This window comes from Stegostoma tigrinum, chromosome 3 (assembly GCF_030684315.1).
Source record: "Stegostoma tigrinum isolate sSteTig4 chromosome 3, sSteTig4.hap1, whole genome shotgun sequence".
Classification (NCBI taxonomy): Eukaryota; Metazoa; Chordata; class Chondrichthyes; order Orectolobiformes; family Stegostomatidae; genus Stegostoma; species Stegostoma tigrinum.
Window position 1 is genome coordinate 98,867,945 of NC_081356.1, and position 18,708 is coordinate 98,886,652.

The window sequence follows — 18,708 nt, forward strand, 5'->3', positions numbered from 1 at the left end:
TGGAAAGTCATCTTGGGGCCTGGGATGGGGTGAGGGAGGAGGTGTGGGGGCAAGTGTAGCATTTCCTGCAGTTGCAGGGGAAGGTGCCGGGTGTGGCGGGGTTGGAGGGCAGTGTGGAGCGAACAAGGGGGTCACGGAGAGAGTGGTCGCTCTGGAAAGCAGACAAGGGTGGGGATGGAAAAATGTCTTGGGTGGTGGGGTCGGGTTGTAGATGGCAGAATTGTCGGAGGATGATGCGTTGTATCCAGAGTTTGGTGGGTTGGTGTGTGAGAACGAGGGGGATCCTCTTGGGGCGGTTGTGGCGGGGGGCGGGGTGTGAGGGATGTGTTGCGGGAAATGTGGGAGACACGGTCAAGGGTGTTCTCGATCACTGTGGGGGGAAAGTTGCGGTCCTTGAAGAACATGGACATCTGGGATGTGCGGGAGTGGAATGCCTCATCGTGGGAGCAGATGCGGTGGAGGCGGAGGAATTGGGAATAGGGGATGGAATTTTTGCAGGAGGGTGGGTGGGAGGAGGTGTATTCTAGGTAGCTGTGGGAGTCGGTGGGCTTGAAATGGACATCAGTTACAAGCTGGTTGCCTGAGATGGAGACTGAGAGGTCCAGGAAGGTGAGGGATGTGCTGGAGATGGCCCAGGTGAACTGAAGGTTGGGGTGGAAGGTGTTGGTGAAGTGGATGAACTGTTCGAGCTCCTCTGGGGAGCAAGAGGCGCCACCTCCGCTCGGTTCACAGTAAACAACTGCACCTCCCAGTCGCGAACCATTTCAACTCCCCCTCCCATTCTTTAGATGACATGTCCATCATGGGCCTTCTGCAGTGCCACAATGATGCCACCCGAAGGTTGCACAGCAACTCATATTCCGCTTGGGTACCCTGCAGCCCAATGGTAACAATGTGGACTTCACAAGCCTCAAAATCTCCCCTTCCCCCACCGCATCACAAAACCAGCCCAGCCTGTCTCTGCCTCCCTAACCTGTTCTTCCTCTCACCCATCCCTTCCTCCCACCCCAAGCTGCACCTCCATCTCCTACCTACTAACCTCCTCCCACCTCCTTGACCTGTCCGTCTTCCCTGGACTGACCTATCCCCTCCCGACCTCCCCACCTATACTCTCCTCTCCACCTATCTTCTTTTCTCTCCATCTTCGGTCTGCCTCCCCCTCTCTCCCTATTTATTCCAGAACCCTCACCCCATCCCCCTCACTGATGAAGGGTCTAGGCCCGAAACGTCAGCTTTTGTGCTCCTGAGATGCTGCTTGGCCTGCTGTGTTCATCCAGCTTCACACTTTATTATCTCGGATTCTCCAGCGTCTGCAGTTCCCATTATCGCTAATGGATATGATCTATTTAGATTTCCAGAAGACATTTGACAAGGTGCCACACAGGTGGTTGCTAAATATGATAACAGCCCATGACAAGGGATAAGATACTGGCATGGATAGTGGATTGGCTGAATTGCAGAAGGCCAAGAGTGGAGATAAAGTGGTGTTTTTTAAAATGGTAGCTGGAGAATGGTGGAGTTCTGTCGGGGTCAGTTTTGGAACCACAATTATTCATGTTATACATTAACGATCTGGAAGAAGGAACAGAGGGCATTGTTGTTAAGTTTCTAAATGGGGAAAGGCTGCAGAAACTGGAAGCACAAATGAACTTAGAAGCATTTTTGGGCCCTGTATCTAAGGAAGATATGCTGGTGCTGGAGGAGGTCCAGAGGAGTTTCAAAAATCTGATCTTGAGGATGAAGGGCTTGTCTTATGAAGACTGTTTGAGGACTTTTGGTTTGTACTTGATAAAGTTTAGAAGGATGTGGGGGCATCTCATTGAAACTTACAGATTATTGAGAGGCCTGGAGGGAGTAGACTTGGAGGAGATGTTTCCACCAGTAGGAGGGATTAGGACCCAACAGCATATCTTCAGAGTGATGGGACGACCCTTAAAACTGAGATAAGGAAGAAATTTTTCAGCAAGTGGGTGGTTAGTCTGTGGAACTTATTGCCACAGAAGGCTGTGGAGGCCAAGTATATAGCTAAGACAGAGATAAATAGGTTTTTGATTGATAAGGAAATCAAAGGGTAACATCGAGAAGGAAGGAGAATGAAACTGAGAAACATGAAAGCCATGATTGAATGGCAGAGCAGTCTTGATGGGCAGAATGGCCAAATCCTGCACTCATATCTTCTGTTGTTATTTTATGTTATAATAAGGGCAGGCATTACATTACCAGGAGTAATAATGGGACTGATTCTGTACAGTGAACAGTCAAATTGGAATTTGTGGCATTGCAAAGGCAAAATAACTCTGAGCAGTTTTAAGAAAAAATTTGATACTTCTGGACTAATATGGGCCTAATGATTTTTCTTATCTGTAGTGGCCTTAAGAAGGCTTACTTTCAGTTTATCTTCAGTAACAGGTATTGAAGCAATTCCATTGACTTTAAATATAAACAATTATGTTCTGGGAAATGTACTCAACTATGAAACATGATCTGAACAGTATTCCTCACACAATACAAGGAAATAACTTTATGCTGCGTCTTGGTAAGTTTGAGTTTGATAAGAAACATCAATTTTGACATGTACTTTAAAAAGAGAACACATAGCTAACCTCAGGGCTGGTTTCATTAAAATGTAAACTTGTCCCAGTATTATCTAATCAAAATAAGAAGTAATTTAAGGGAAATGATACATTACTTTGAAAAGCAGAAAATAAAAATATATAGAGAGTGCATTTAGACTGTGATGTACATGCAGAATGTATTAGTGCTGATTCTATTGTTCGAGTTAACCAATTTTGGAGCAGCAACCTATAACATGTTAAAGTGCATGGGTGGTGTCATGCAAGCACCAGAGTTGCATAAGTTAAATTGGGTGGCATGGTAGCTCAGTGGTTAGCACTAGTGCCTCTCAGCACCAGGGGCCTGGGTTCAATTCCAGGCTTGGGTGACTGTCAGTGTGGAATTTATGCCTTCTTTCTGTATCTGTGTGGGTTTCCTCCCAAGCTCCAAAGGTATGCAGGCTATGTGGACTGCCCACAGTGTCTTGGGATATGCAGGCTAGATGGATTAGCCATGGGGAAAAATGCAGCGGTTGGGTAGGATGCTCTTTGGGCAGTGAGTGTGGGCTTGATGGGTCAAGTGGCCTGCTTTAATACCCTAGGGATTCTATAAAAACTAGAGTTTAATTCCATTCAGGGAATTAATGGATAATTGTGAAAACCTTATACCTAAATTCCTAAATAGATCTCCTATTGAAAAGAAAAATTTACGCGTCCTAAGGGTTTGGATGCCATCGTTTCTTTTCTCATGGGATGAGAGCATCACTGGCCAGGCCATCCCTGATTGCAAAGATGGAGTTAAAGGTCAACCACATTGTTGTGGGTCTGGAATCACATTAAGGCCAGACAAGGCCTGGGTGATAGTTTCCTTCCCTAAGGGAATTAGTGAACAAATTGTCTTTTCCAACAATCAACCGTGGATTCATGGCCATCATTATAGTTCTAATTCCAGATTTTTGACTGAATTCAAATTCCACCTTCTGCTGTGGTGCGATTCCAAGTCCCCTGAGCCATTTTCTTAGCTATTTTCATTGGTGGTTCGGCATTGCCTTCACTGTGGTGTCAGTTTAGTCATTGACAATTATGAAGGCTGACATCCAGGATCAGGTCTCATATATCAGGTCTGAAGAATTTTAGTGTTTAGAAGCTTAGGCCCAAATTCTCTGGTCTCTGTATCATTGGAGACATGACAAATAACAGTAGAATGCACATCAGGTTCCCTGTAGACTTCGTGGTATCTGGACATATATGGGATTTGCTCAGGAAGTTTGAACATCTGATGGGCTGATTCCCTGCTGCCCAGGATCCTCCAAAAATGGCCCTGATCCTGAACGTAAGGTGGATACTCAAGCAAGACAGACAAGACTTATTTGGATACCTACTCTGGAAGTGTTAGGTTAAGGTATCATCTAACAGCTGGGTAACTCCTCATGCAATCCCCTGAGTAATACATCCACCACAAAGAACTGCAGATGCTGGAAATTGGGAAAACAACAGAAATTGCTTGACATATACAGCAGGTCTGATATGATCTGTGGGGAGAAAAACAGGGTTAATTTTTTGAGTCCACTCAGCTCTGAAGAAAAGTCACTGGACTCGAAGTATTAAATGTGGTTTTTCTCACCATGATGCTACCTGCCCTGTTGAGTTTCACCAACAATTACAGTTTGTGTTTCACAATGATATTCCTCTGATTCAACCAGCCCAGATCACCCAACTATTCCTAAAATACCAGACTATGCACTGACCAGATCAGGCTATAATGCCGACACACTGTCCCCTCCAGTCACACAGGCAGACAACAAAAATTAGCCAATTGACTCCCAACCATCTCTACGACTCTGCCACAATTACTCACTCATACTACTCATGCACTTTCACCAAGCGCCAATTCAGTCATTCATCCATCCACCTAAACATTCACTCACCCTTTAAATGTCACTGACTTATTTCTTCAAAGACAACTTTTTAAAAAATCACTTGTCCTCTCCTTCCCCAGATTCTACTACAATCCATACAACTTAGTCAGGAATTACCTCACTCCTCATTTCTCTGTTAACCAGAACTGGAGGAAAAGTACCATAGAAGAGATTGGAAAATTCTTCACCAGTACCAGCAATATGCCCAATTTTACTACTGTCCTGAAAAACAAATGACCTAAGTCAAAGTATCTCCAGATGGAAGATAAAACTAAGAAACGAGAAAAAGGATATCGATATTTAAAAAAGGCTATATGGTAATATCATAAAGTGTTTTAATGTGTTTCCTGTCGTAAAGTTTATTTGAATGTTTGAGTCTGTATTTAGGAACATTGAGTGGAATTTTCCTTTCATTACTATGGCATGAACAATAACAAGAAAAGTGGGAAAGTACAGTGAGGATGAAAATGTCTAGTTCTTGACATCAAGAGAAGTTTTCTCGAGCTGTAAATGGCGACTTCAACATCTCGCCTTTGAGGGATGACTACCTTAACACCGTTTGAACTTGTATTTAATTAAAGTCCCAACTCACCTTATTTACACATCATTTCCAATTCTGCTGTCTTCCCCCAAAAAGCTACAAATTTCCAACATGTAATTCAGAGTGGGCACCTGATATCTGCAGCTATGACTATAACCACCATCCTTCCCAACACTTTGTTCATTGGAATCAGAATCGGCAAACTACCAGCAAATCACTACATCAGTGTATCACAGGCAGAGCCTGCAAGTCAATCACACTGAAATAAATTGAAACTAAGTCTTGGCAAATCGAAAAGTCAGCTACACAATAACTATACAAAATGGCTGATACCATGTGCATAGTTGGTGGAATAAGATACTGATTTGTTTTTCTCTTGGACTATGCTTCTTGGAATCAGAAACTTTCCTATTGACTAATCATGCCATCCATCTCACTTGCACCCAACCATTTACACTTCATCACCTGGATCCCCCTCCAGATCAGGCATGTTTCAATGAGACCACCTTTTATTCTTCCAATTCTCCAGTTTTGGATATGTGCTTAACCTGCTCAACCCTTTCTTATCCTTGAAGAATTAAATCAATTTAGAATGAATTTCCTTATCTGTTGCACTGACCATGCTGAAATGGTAAAAACAAAAGCAGGTACATGTTTGGATAAATCCAACTACTCTGCACAATTTAGCAGTTTCCTGCTGTGTGTCTGTTATTCCTTGTTGAACTGTTTCCGGTCTTATTCGACTGTGGTGGAAGACCTGAAGCTGGCCTACTGCTCTGACCAACATCGGTGAGACGCTGTTCAAGGAGATGCAACAGGTGTCAGGATCAGCTTTCTGATCAGGATATGAATGTCCAATATTAGGTTGTTCCTACTGCAACATCCACATTTTACTGGTGTGGTGCAAGGACAAAGGTGGTTGGAATGCAGACATGTTCTGCTGTCCATTCAAACAGTCAAGTCATGCAGTTGTGATTCCTGTGTGACTTGATTTTCTCCAGCTTCTTAATGGGTGTCTTCTTTTTGTTCCTCTTGTGTTGCCTATTTCTATGATGGAACTGCAGAGATTTGAGAGAATTTAGAAGCTAGGAGTGATGAGCAGCGTTCTGCTTTGAGATTCAGAGTTTGAAAAATTAGCATCTCTTTTCTTTTAATGTAGGAACGAGGGAGTGAGCAGACAGGGCCAGTAACAGATGAGAGTGACTGCCCTTCTCTTGATTTGGCCACACGTGATAACAATGACCCCTGGCAAAACTGAAGTCAATGAGTATCAGGGGGAAATTTCTCTGCTTGTTAGAGTCAAGCCAAGGAAGCTGTTTGTGGTTGTTGGCGGTCAGTGATTTCAGTTCCAAGATCTTAAAATAAAACAAAGAACTGTGGATGCTGGAAATCTGACACAAAACCGGAAATAGAACACCGAGGGGTTCTGTCCACAGAAATGACACACGGAGCTTTAAGCTGCCTGCCACGTCAACACACCCACCACCATGTTCCCTGGCCAACGTTTCCATCTCGGCCTACTGCAATGTTCCAGCAAGGCTCACCAGGATCTAGAGAAACAGGATCTCATGTTCCACTTGGGGACCCTGCAACCTTCAGGACTCAATATCAAGGTCAATAATTTTAGACCCTGCACATCACTTTCCATGTCCTTTACCCACCCCCACACCCCAAGCCCTGTCATGACATGGGCTGATTTTAGCATGGTCTCCATTATCAGTTTTTCTTTTTCTCTGGCATTTCATTATTCATCACTTTTTTCTGCCGAACTGTCATTCCTTCTCTCCGGGCTTCATCTCCACCTATCTGCTCAATTCATTCCTCTGTGCTCCCCACCCCCATCTTCAACGAATATGTTACGTTGTCCTAGATACTTATCAGTTCTGAAGAAGGGTCACTGGATTTGAAACATTACCTCCAATCTCGCTTCTCAGAAGTTGCCAGGCCTGCTGAGTTTCTACAGCTATTTTATTTCGACTCCAGGGCATCTCTGCAGGAGTTCCTCAGTGTTGTATTATCAGTCCTTCTATTATAGGGTCAAAAGCGGAAATGCTTGCTGATGTTGCACAATGTTCAACACTATTTATGACAAATCAGATACTGAATGCATCAAGCCCTGGACAATACCCTGGTTTGGGCTAACATGTGGCATGCTATACTTTCCAGGCAATGACCATTCCTGACAGAATCAAATCTAACCAATACCCCTGATATTCAGAGACATTTCCTCACTGAATTTCGTAGATCCAAAACGTCAGCCTTCCTGCTCCTCTGATGCTGCTTGGCCTGCTGTGTTCATCCAGCTCTACACCTTGTTATCTCAGATTCTCCAGCATCTGCAGTTCCTACTATCTCTGATGCACTTGTGAAAGAGAACTGACCTTTGATTAATATAATTAAGGTTTTTGGAAGTAACAAACAAGGTGGATAAAGAGAAATTTGTGGATGCAGTGTACATAATTTTCTGAAAAGTACTTGGCAAAGTACTAAGTCAAAGGTTAGTATACAAAATAGGAGATCATAGAATAGGGAATAACATATTAACATGGATAGAAATTGGTTAGCTAACAGGAAGTGTCACCATCTAGAATGACAAGAGCAGTAAATGAATGGGGACATTACCACATTCAATTCCCATTTAAGCCACTCACCAGCCTGACTTGGAAATATATTATCGTTCCTTTGTTGTCACTGGGTCAAAATGCTGGAACTCCCTCCTTAATGGCATTATGGGTCAAGCTACAGCCCATGGACTGCAGTGATTCAAGAAGGCAATTCACCATAACCTGTGTGACTTGATTTTCTCCAGCTTCTTAATGGGTGTCTTCTTTTTGTTCCTCTTGTGTTGCCTATTTCTATGATGGAACTGCAGAGATTTGAGAGAATTTAGAAGCTAGGAGTGATGAGCAGAAACCACACCTAGAATATTGTGTGCAGCTTTGGTCTCCTTTTCTGACAAAGGATGCTCTCGCGGGAGTGCAGTGAAGGTTTACCAGGCTATTGCTAGGGATGGCAGGACTGGCCTATGAGGAGAGATTGACTGTGTTAGGATTGTTTTCATTGGAGTTCAGATGAATGAGGGTGAATCTCGTGGAGACTTATAGAATTCTAACAGGGCTGGACAGGGTAGATGCAGGGAGGATGTTCCCGATGGTGGGTGTGTCCAGAGCCAGGGGTCAGTCTGAGGATTCAGGGTAGGCAATTTAGGATGGAGATGAGGTGACATTTTTTCTCCCAAAGAGTGGTGAGCCTGTGGAATTCATTACCATAGGAAGTAGTTGATGCAAAAATGGTGAATGTATTCAAGAGTTGGAGTGAATAGGATCAAAAGTTAAGGGAAGAAAGCAGGATTAGGTTATTGAGTTGGATGATCAGTCATGATTATGATGAATGGCGATGCAGGCTTGGAGGACCAAATGGCTTCCTACTGTCTTCTATGTTTTTATGTAATTAGGGGTGGGCAATAAATGCTGCTTCAACCAGCCATGTCGGTATCCCATGGTGTTTTAAATATAAAAAGTGATATTTCTGGGTGACTTTGTGATATGTACATCTCTGGACATGTTGACTTCAAGGCCGCTCAGATTTCTAAGAATGTCCAAGATGGCTGAAGATTTGAATGAATGAAGTGATGTGGGTGACATAGAAATCAGAGTGGGTGGCTGATGATTTCAGTTCACACTTTGCTCCAAAGGACAGCAGGCACCAACATGTCTGTGCGCACGAACCATGCGTATCCCATGTCCATAGATGTTTCTATTCCACATCTGCTACCTTTTAACAACCCTACTGATACTGCTCTGATCAATATCAGGTATACTTCTGCACTTCAATGTGGCATCTTAGGCTGCACCTGCGCTGACCATAGTAATGCAGCTGCAAGAAAACTACGGTCAGGGATTGGCCCAAGTTTCACCTCTGGGCCCTTGCTGCCGCAGAGCACACTCACTCTAATCCAATTTGGATGCTCCCAGCATCTGTCACTTGTATTACATTGCATTGCCTTTGTATGCTTTGTTCCTTCAACCATAGCTACAAGGTTCCTAATACCTCTGTTTGCCATGTAAATTAGTATATACACAAATCCAGGAAGTTAGTCATGGTTGACAGTAAATCTCAGCAAGTCAAGGGATATCGCCTTTGGTCAGTTGCTAATGGTGTCAGATGTTGGGGGCTGGACAGCCAGTAAGGAAGATGCTGCAGGAAATGATGAGAGTAGTGGAGCATGAACCTTGGAAATAGGTGAATACAATAGCACAGATACAATATGAAGTAATGGAGAGAAGATTGTGGCACTCACACTGGGAGACGAGAGAAGGGCATTGAATGAGTCTTTATAGTTTTAGCCAGACTTCCAGGTAGATGAGATTGTACAAAACAGACAGCAAATATGGGCCAAGCTGGCATGGTCTAGTGTGGTGGCATTTCCCTGGCTGGTGCTTGGAGAGGAGGAAGTCCTGCATCTGCACCAAACCTTCCAGGAGAACCTCCAGGACATTGCCACAAACTGGGTCAGCAATACCCCCCCATCTAGCATGTTGGGCGCAAATGTCAGGGACCATACAAGGCAGATCCAGACTGGCCTGGGTGGGTTTTTAAAGATGGTACAAGTGCAAGGGTTACTGATCTTTCATTGGATGTTCAGTGAGGGCTGAGGTGTTCTGAGAACGGTATGTGGTAAGTTTGGGTGAGAATGAGACATGTGGAATGTCATAAACACAGGTTAGACAGCTAACGAGGCTTGTTTGGTAAGAACAGCAAGAAATCTCACTGACCTTTCTGGAAAATCCTTCCCAAACACTTGAATCCACACACATTAACCAATAAAATGTAAGATTCAACGTCTAGTAATGTGACCTTTTGTGAAAATGCATATGGACTCACACATCCACATATCAATTTTTATGCTGAGCAAGACAGCATTTGAGTAACTGGAAATACATATTCAACTTACTTCATCACGCCACCAAATTTTAATCCTCCCACATTTAAATCAACCAATAATTAAAGTAGCTGAACCCTCAATGTAAGAGAGGATTGCATTTAACATTAGTCTTACTGAGAGATACTGAAAACCGATAACAACCAAAAATGTTCACTTTGCTGGTATCTGTTTTAGCACCAAAATGAAGCTGAGGATACAGTTCATCCACCATATAAGAATAGTCTCATGATTCATTCTTTATTCCATGGAGGAGCCTGCATAGTGCTCTATTTAATCTATAACAGTGCTTGTATACTGTGCTGCTCAGTTCAATTCAGCTTAGTATAGGACAATACACATCTTGACAATTGTGCAAAGCTGTGAAAAAGCAGTTAAAACTGTATCTATTGATGTTTTTATGAAAGCAGAACACTGCAGTTGCTGGACATTGGTAATAAAAGTGGACAGTGCTGGAGAAGCTCAGGAGATCATGTTTGAAATACACATCTATATTTAAGTGCTATCTGGAAGATTTTCAACTATTTGGATTCAATGTATTGAATTGGGTTTTGTTCCATGTAACGTCTTAGAAATAAAGCAAACAGTTTAAAGTGCGCAGTAAGCCACCTACCTTTCTTTACTGAAAATCAAGTGGTTTGGATGCAAGCTGGTCATTTTGAGTTACTTGATGTAGCTTGGTGATTGTTACTTTTATTCTGATGATAGCATAAATAAACATGGAATTGACCATTTTGGGAATTGAATCAAAAATTTTATACAATTGCTGAGATTGGTGGAATAGTGCAGGTGGATGATCAGTGCACTCCTCCCTTCACCATTGTAACAGTCTAGGGAGAGAAAAAATGTTTTGAGTCCAATATGATTGTTCATATTTTGGCATGCACTCATGGAGAATAGAATTAATTAAACGACAAATAAACCAATTTTAAAAATCACCTAATTCTGTAAGGAGTTTAAAAGATATTTGCACACAACAACACATTTAAAAATTATAATAATTATCAAACAGGATACTGTCTGATCTGCCTGAAGTAAGTAGCAAGGTCTTATTGCCAGCAAACTAATTCCATTCAGTACTTGTTCTGGATAGTGCAGAATTGTATAAAATGAAGGGTACAGATACTACTTATCAACATCAAAACTTTCCTAAAATGTCTGGAACTCTTGATCTATGACACCATCTTGTTAAATATAATGCACTCAATGTAAAACCAGTGCAATAACATAACCACTCATTAAATAATTATGTACTAGTTATCTCAGCCCACAGAATTAGAAACAACTAAAGAAAACTTCTGAATCTCACTGATCTTGCGCTATCACTGTTCACCAATTTCAATTTTATTGAAAACTTTAAGTCAGTCCAGTTTTTAACATCCACCCACTGGGAACATATATCCTGACTTTGTCACACTGATATTTTGATAAGTTAGGCTGCTAAGAATTTTAAACAGTACAGAACATTCCTACACCCACTGATGACAAACTCTCTTATCTTCATGAATGTTTGCAGAATGGGAACTCAACCACGTCTACCTCTTGCTGAAAGCTAAGCAAATCTTTCCACTTAGAAAGTTAAATTTAAAACCTATTTCTGGTAACCAGAGCATGATGTGTTCTTTGCTTTCTGCTTTATTTTGAAATGATCACTAATTATAGATTTACAAACACATTGTTGGGAAGATAAGGCCTTTTTTTTTAAGTGCCCAGCATTTCCAATCAGATTCAGCAGGCCATTGTTTTTAGAAGTCACTGAGCTAAGCATGAAATGAATTATTCTATGAATAGTCGTTTTGAGGAGATAATGACTACTCATTATTAATACAAATGGACTGCAACATTGAGTACATCATAGGTGGAGCTAATTGCAGAAACCCAAGATTGCAGTCTGTTTTATCCTGTTCTTTTACAAACTGGACAATAAAAGTACCTTGCTCAAATACACAATGTTGAAATCTGTGCGATGGTTTGAATTTAGTGCACTCGTCAAGTAATCACACACTAAACAAGCCAAAAAATGTTCGAACTAATGTAATCTCATGTAATCTAATCCAGTTTCTTCAACATTGAAATTTCTTTTACAGGTGATGGTCTCATTGTTTCAGGACTTTTAAAAATATTTTTGGGTGCCTTTTATTTCTTTCTTACTTCCAACTTTCCTTACTTTTCATTATTTTCACTTTCTGAAGATGATTTAAATATAATCTATACTTTCAACTTTATACTTGTTGCTTTGCTCTTTGTAATATTGGAGTGAAAAATTTTCAATGTGATTTGTTAGAGAGTTTGAGGCAGATTTTATGCTGGCTCCCTCGCGATTATTCCAGATTAGTTTAAAGCAAAGAGCTGCTGATGCTGGAAATGCGTAACAAACAAGAACAGAAAATGCTTGAAGAAACTCAGCAGGCCTAGCAGCATCTGTAGAAAGAAACATGCAGAGTTCATATTTCGAGCCCAGTGTCCCCTCTTCACAATGCTTGAAAGCTAACCTTGAAAATAATTCTGTTTTCTCTCCACAGATGTTGCTAGATCTGCTGAGTTTCTGCAGTTATTGTTCCAGTACAGATGATGGTTCTGCACGCAGAGTCTTCATTATAAAACACTCTGAAGTAACTGCCCAGGGAATATAATTTTCCTGTAAGCTCGATGCCTGCAAACCTCTGTAAATATCCCAAAAAAGGATGACTTTTAGATGCTTCTGATAAAACTAAGTGAAATAATTACTCAGGAAAAGTTAGATTATTAAATACTCTGTACTTACCTGATCTTATACTTAGCTGACACGTACCTGACTGCATTTCCCCTGGACCCTAACCTGACAACCCCAGGAGTGACACCTCCCCCCGCCAACACCGGGAACATGTGCCTCAGGACCACATTCCTGGGATTCAACACCCCCTATGTTGGATCTGACTCCTGCCACTGGCCCCATCACTGGATCTGATCATTCCCTCCCATATTGTCACACTCATCATACCCTGCTGGACCCTACCTGATCCCTGAATCATTCCCTGCCATCTCTGCCAGACTTGACACCCACACCAACCTCCTACCCATTATTGAACCCAACCTAACCTGACTTGGCCCAACTTAAAACCTGCGCCACCAGTCTCCCTCCTCCTGCTGGGCACCCCATGGCCAATCCCAGCTCACACCCTCCCCCCACCCCAACTGGGACCCTCCCCCCAAGTTGACATGCTGCCTATCTGGCACCCTTTTCACCTGGCATCTCACTCACCTGGCACACTACCTCATACCTGACTGGTACGCTACCATCTCAGAAAGCTAACATCACATTTATCTTATATGCTTATCCTTTGACAGCTGGTATTAAATTGGCTGCCTGGACATTTAAACTTCAGAATATGGCAGCTGACCGCTGTGAAAATGAGTCATGATTTTGTCTTCATCTACAGAAGAACTGTCAGTAAGGAAGTGCGACTTTGCATTTCTGAGGGAGACCTCAGAATCTCCTCTCGGGAATGCAGAACTCCTTTCTTTTGTGGAAAAGAAGAGCCTGAGTGAGAGTTTGTGTAGGATTAGAATTCCCCAGAAAATGTTGCCCTTTATCCTGCTTGCTCTGCTCACATTTGTCATAGATCAATTGTGGAAGGTGTTGTTTTAGGTCAGACACAACAAATTCAAGCCCAACAACCAAATAGAGCTCTATGATTCCTAACTGTCAATATCGCGTACAGGAGCATAAGTATAGTTGTCCAAGCAGTCCCTCAAGCCTGCTCTATCATTTAACCAGATTATGGTTGCCTGTGAATGAACTCTCTATATCTGCTTTTGTCACAATTAATATCTTTAATTAATAAAACCCTAACAATGTCTGATTTCAAAATAATAATATCAGTTACAATTGCTGAAAAAATCCAAACTTGTTGCATGTAGAAATGTTTTGTAATTTCACTCCTGGCGGGTCTGGCTTCAATTTCTAGGCTACAACTGGGGACAGTGAATGACGTGTACATGGATTTTAAGAAAACATTTGATGAAGTAATGCATAAAAAGCTGGTTTACAAAGTTGAAGTTTTGGAGAACTTCCACTAGTTCCACTAGGTCAGAGAAGATCTTCAACATGGTAAAATATGGGCCAAAATGTCCATTCAGAATCATCCTCATATCTTCCATCTCCATAACAGTTACATTATTGCACATTTTTTTCTTAATTATCTTCTTATCCTTTATACTTTTAAGAAACACCTTTAGATTTTCCTTGTTTGTACTTGCCGATATTGATTCATGTTCTTTCTTTGCATTTGAAAATCCCTTTTTAATTACAGCCTGACAATTGCTAAAGTCCTCTCAGACTTCTGCAGTATTAAGTTCTCTTAAACTGTTTTCTGTCTTCTTTTACATCAAGTTGGCCAGGGTGTGTGGCGGAGGGTGTTGTTGTGGAATAGAGATTTCTCTACCTTTTCTTTGTGGGTATATATTTATTCTGCATCCTCTCTATTTTCTCCTTGTGCACCACTCATTACTTTAACACTGATTTACTTTCAAGTAGCTGTTTCTAGTCTTGCATTGGCATATCACATCTCAACTTACTAAAACTGGCCTTCACAAAATGAGACTCTTTACTCTTGGCCTACATAAATTTTTCAATAACTACATTAAATCTAACTGCATTATGATCACTAATAACAAAATGAACTGTTGCTGGTCTCCTCGCCACATGTGCAGCTTCACTCATGAACCACATGTAGAACTTCCCCTTCCCTTGTTATCTTTGCTATGTATAGATTAAAATGTATTGACAAAATATTAAATATATATTTTCTCTCTTGTGAATGATATGTTTACATTTTGATTTGAAGAAGAATAATTATTCATGCAATACCCTTAACTAAAGTGAAGATCTCCCCAAAGCAAATCATTCTGGACAAATAATGGCAAGGTTGTATCTCTTCATCCTGCACAAACATTGACATTACAAACAAATTGTCAGCTTGTTTTACACCTCTCTGGATTTGTATTTCTTTCAAAGTTTGACATGCTTGCTCACATTATTGGGTGGAACCAAAGTGGAATTTTTGCTACATGACCTTTCAAGACAGACTTAATGAGCGGCTATCCTTCAATTACACAATCGTTTGCTTTCACGTAAACTGAGCTGCAGGCTATACATTTGACTGTCATGAATATATGAACAAGAGCAAGCCCTTGACCCAGGCATCCCCCTTACAATCAGAAGGTGAACGTTTCAAAATCTTGCTCCAGGCAATTCCAAGAAATAGATTTCACAGTTCTGTATTCTAGATTAACATCCCATAGGATTCTCGCTTTTCATGGGTGTGAGTGATTTCTCCCTCTGCATATGGCCTGTGTCAACACAGAAAACCATAGAAAACTGAGCCCTCTACTGACTGTTATAAGTGAGATTTGAAACTCAAAGAGTGGAATCTTGTAGGGGTCTGCATGATGTGTACTTTGGCCAAAAATGTGTCAGAACTGCAGGAGAATTTCAGAGAGACCTTTGGCAACATCAGGAACAATAGAACTGGGACATTGAAATAGACACCTACCAGGCAGTGACATACGTGTATGAAAGGAAATTGCTACTTTTTAATGACCTATTAACTACACATCTCACTTCATTAATATGCAGCTTTCAATCATATCAGCTGACATGACTAAACTGCGCACAGGGTATTCTGCTGACTTCAACTTGCCATTTGCTCAAAAACGCCTCTGTGTTGGACAATTGGCACCAATATCTCAGGCCACACTCCACAGCAACCGGCCACATGCACCCCATGTTCCGGACATCATTAACTGACACATACCAGCCTTTAAAAACCTTTATGGGCACATCTCTAATGCACTTACCGAATGTTTCACCATTTCAATGCTGTACTCTGGGGGGCATCAGTAACTATCAGTGTAATTCTGCAGCAAGGACACTTTGTCCTCAGGGACACACACCCAGCTCATGGACTGGCCCAGGCTGCATCACTGTCCTGTTCACTTGATCTATTAGCTCTCAGTCGCTGGCCCAACTGGATTCTCACTGCATCCCTGTGTTGCCTTTCCTTTTCGCACCCCACCCCCTGCCAGAGGACGGTACTCCTGCCTTCTGTCCAAGTTACTACAAAATAAAGATGGGAGGCTTGTCACAGTTGGCAGCAGTCCTCAGTCAGGTCTAGGGAAATAGCCTTTGGTCAAGGTGACCTGGAACAGTAATTCAAAAGTGACATCTGATATCAGTCCGGGGGCTTTGGAACAATCAGGACTGCAGATGTTGGAAACCAGAGTCTGTAGGTGTGAAATGTGAGGCTGGATGAACACAGCAGGCCCAGCAGCATCTCAGGAGCACAAAAGCTGACGTTTCGGGCCTAGACCCTTCATCAGAGAGGTGAAGGGTCTAGGCCCGAAACGTCAGCTTTTGTGCTCCTGAGATGCTGCTGGGCCTGCTGTGTTCATCCAGCCTCACATTTCATTATCTTGGATTCTCCAGCATCTGCAGTTCCCATTATCTCTGTAGGTGTGAATCTGGAAAAGCACAGGAGGCCAGACAATGTCTGAGGAGCAAGAAAGTCAATGTTTTGGGCCAAAACCCTTTGTCAGTGGTATGGATATAGTAAATTGTCGTAAGTGTCACAATATTCTGTACATAATATGTTAGGAGCCAAATGTTGATCAGAACACCAGCTGTCTTGATTTCTTTTGCCTTATTGTGGACTGTTATTGTCCTGGAATGTAAGATTAAGGTTGGGTGACACAGCTATTACTTTTGTTCCAGATGGGGAGGTATCCAGAGAGAATGAGTCAGAAGGACAGGGATCATGAAGGGCTAGTAGTGTCAAGGCTTGGGAAGGGTGACAGTGTTGCAAGTGGTAGTGAGAGACACAGAACATGAGCTTTGGTGGGAAGTTGAGACAGTAGTAGAGGTAGTGAGTGTGAGATGTTGGAGACAAGAAGATGGCACTTACTCTGGCAGAGTGGAGAAGATCATTAGCCTCTTTCTTATGTCACTGCAAATTGTTCTAGACAGCTGAGACTGGATTGACCCAGGTGGGAACTTTGGATGAGGCTGGTGTGGTCTCATCCTCTGGTCGGATCCACAGCTAACGATTTTCCTCCCATGCTCCACACCAAGACTTCCACGTTCCTGCCCACCAAACAAAGCACCATGTCAGGAACAGTGCAGGGCAACCCCAGATTGATAATGTTCATCCATGTGGACAACAGCCTTTTAAAGATGGTGCATTGCCAGAGATGCCAGTCCAATGCAGGATATCTGTCAGTGGTGAGATATCCTGGGCGTGGCAAGTGGTAGAATGGAGCTAGAAACAGATGGGAGGGGAGCTATACTAGTGGTCTGGGTAGTTAAGGAGGCAGATTTGGTAACAAACAGCAAGAAAACTCTCTAGGAGGGTTTTTGTCCTGAAATTCTGGGAAACAGATACTTAACCCATTGTAAGGTTGGTTTGCAAGTACAACAAGTAATTAAGGAGGCAAATGGAATTTTGTCCTTCGCTGCCAGAAGGATTGAGTTTAAAAGCAGGGAGGTTATGCTGCAGCTGTATAGGGTGCTGGTGAGGCCACACCTGGCATCTTGCATACAGCTTTGGCCTCCTTACTTGAGAAAAAATGTACTGGCACTGGAGGAGTTACGAAGGAGATTCATTCGGCTAATTCCAGAGTTGAGAGTGTTGGCTTATGAGGAGAGGTTGAGTAAACTTGAATTAAATTCATTGGAGTTTAGAAGAATGAGGGTGGATCTTACAGAAACATATACAATTATGACGGGAATAGATAAGATTGAAGCAGGGATGATGTTCCAACTGGCGGGTGAAACTAAGACTAGAGGGCATAGCCTCAAAATAAGGCGGGGCAGATTTAGGAATGAATTGAGGAGGAACTTCTTTGCCCAAAGAGTTGTGAATCTGTGGAATTCTCTGCCCAGGGAAGTAGTTGAGGCTTTCTCATAGAATGTTCATAGAGTTAAGATAGACATTTTTGTAAACAGTAAAGGAATTAAACGTTGTGATGAGCGTGTGGCTAAGTGGAGGCCACAAAAAGATCAGCCATGATCTTATTGAATAGTGGAGCAGGCTCAAAGGGCCGGATGACCTACTCCTGCTCCTGGTTCTTATGTTTAGGGAGATCTTACATTCTTCCCCAAACAATATTCTTTATTGACTTTGGGACCTCCTAAGGTTATGAACATTTCTGCCAAAATACAATTAATTTCTTTCCTTCTTATTTTTCCTGAAAATAAAGTCCATGGAAAGGAGAAATCATAGTTTATCATTTAAGTTGTTATATTTACATTAGTTTTTTTTCTATGACTGTATAATTATGCTTTTCTTTGATGACCTTAAAAAATCTGGTTACTCTGCAATATCATCTAAGACCATGTCCGAGTGTGTAGTATTTGGTGTTGGGGGAGTGACAGTGATGATAATTACCGGGTGACGATCAATCTGCCTGAGGGCAGTCAGCATGGTTCTCCCTGTGTTGGTGAAACCACCATCAATCAATCTGTTAGTCAAAGCTAGCACCTGAGATGCTGCTGGGCCTGCTGTGTTCATCCAGCCTCACATTTTATTAACTAAAAGTGACACCTATTTTCTCTTTAGTTTGAGACTGTTCTGCAAGTAGCTATGTTGATGCCACTACAGGGCAGATCTATGGTATTCTGTATTCTAATAAGTCCCCAGCCCTGACTATATTGAATTCAGACCTGTACTGATGCAGATCTTCTCCCAGCTGCTATTGTCTCTTTGTGGAGGATTCAAA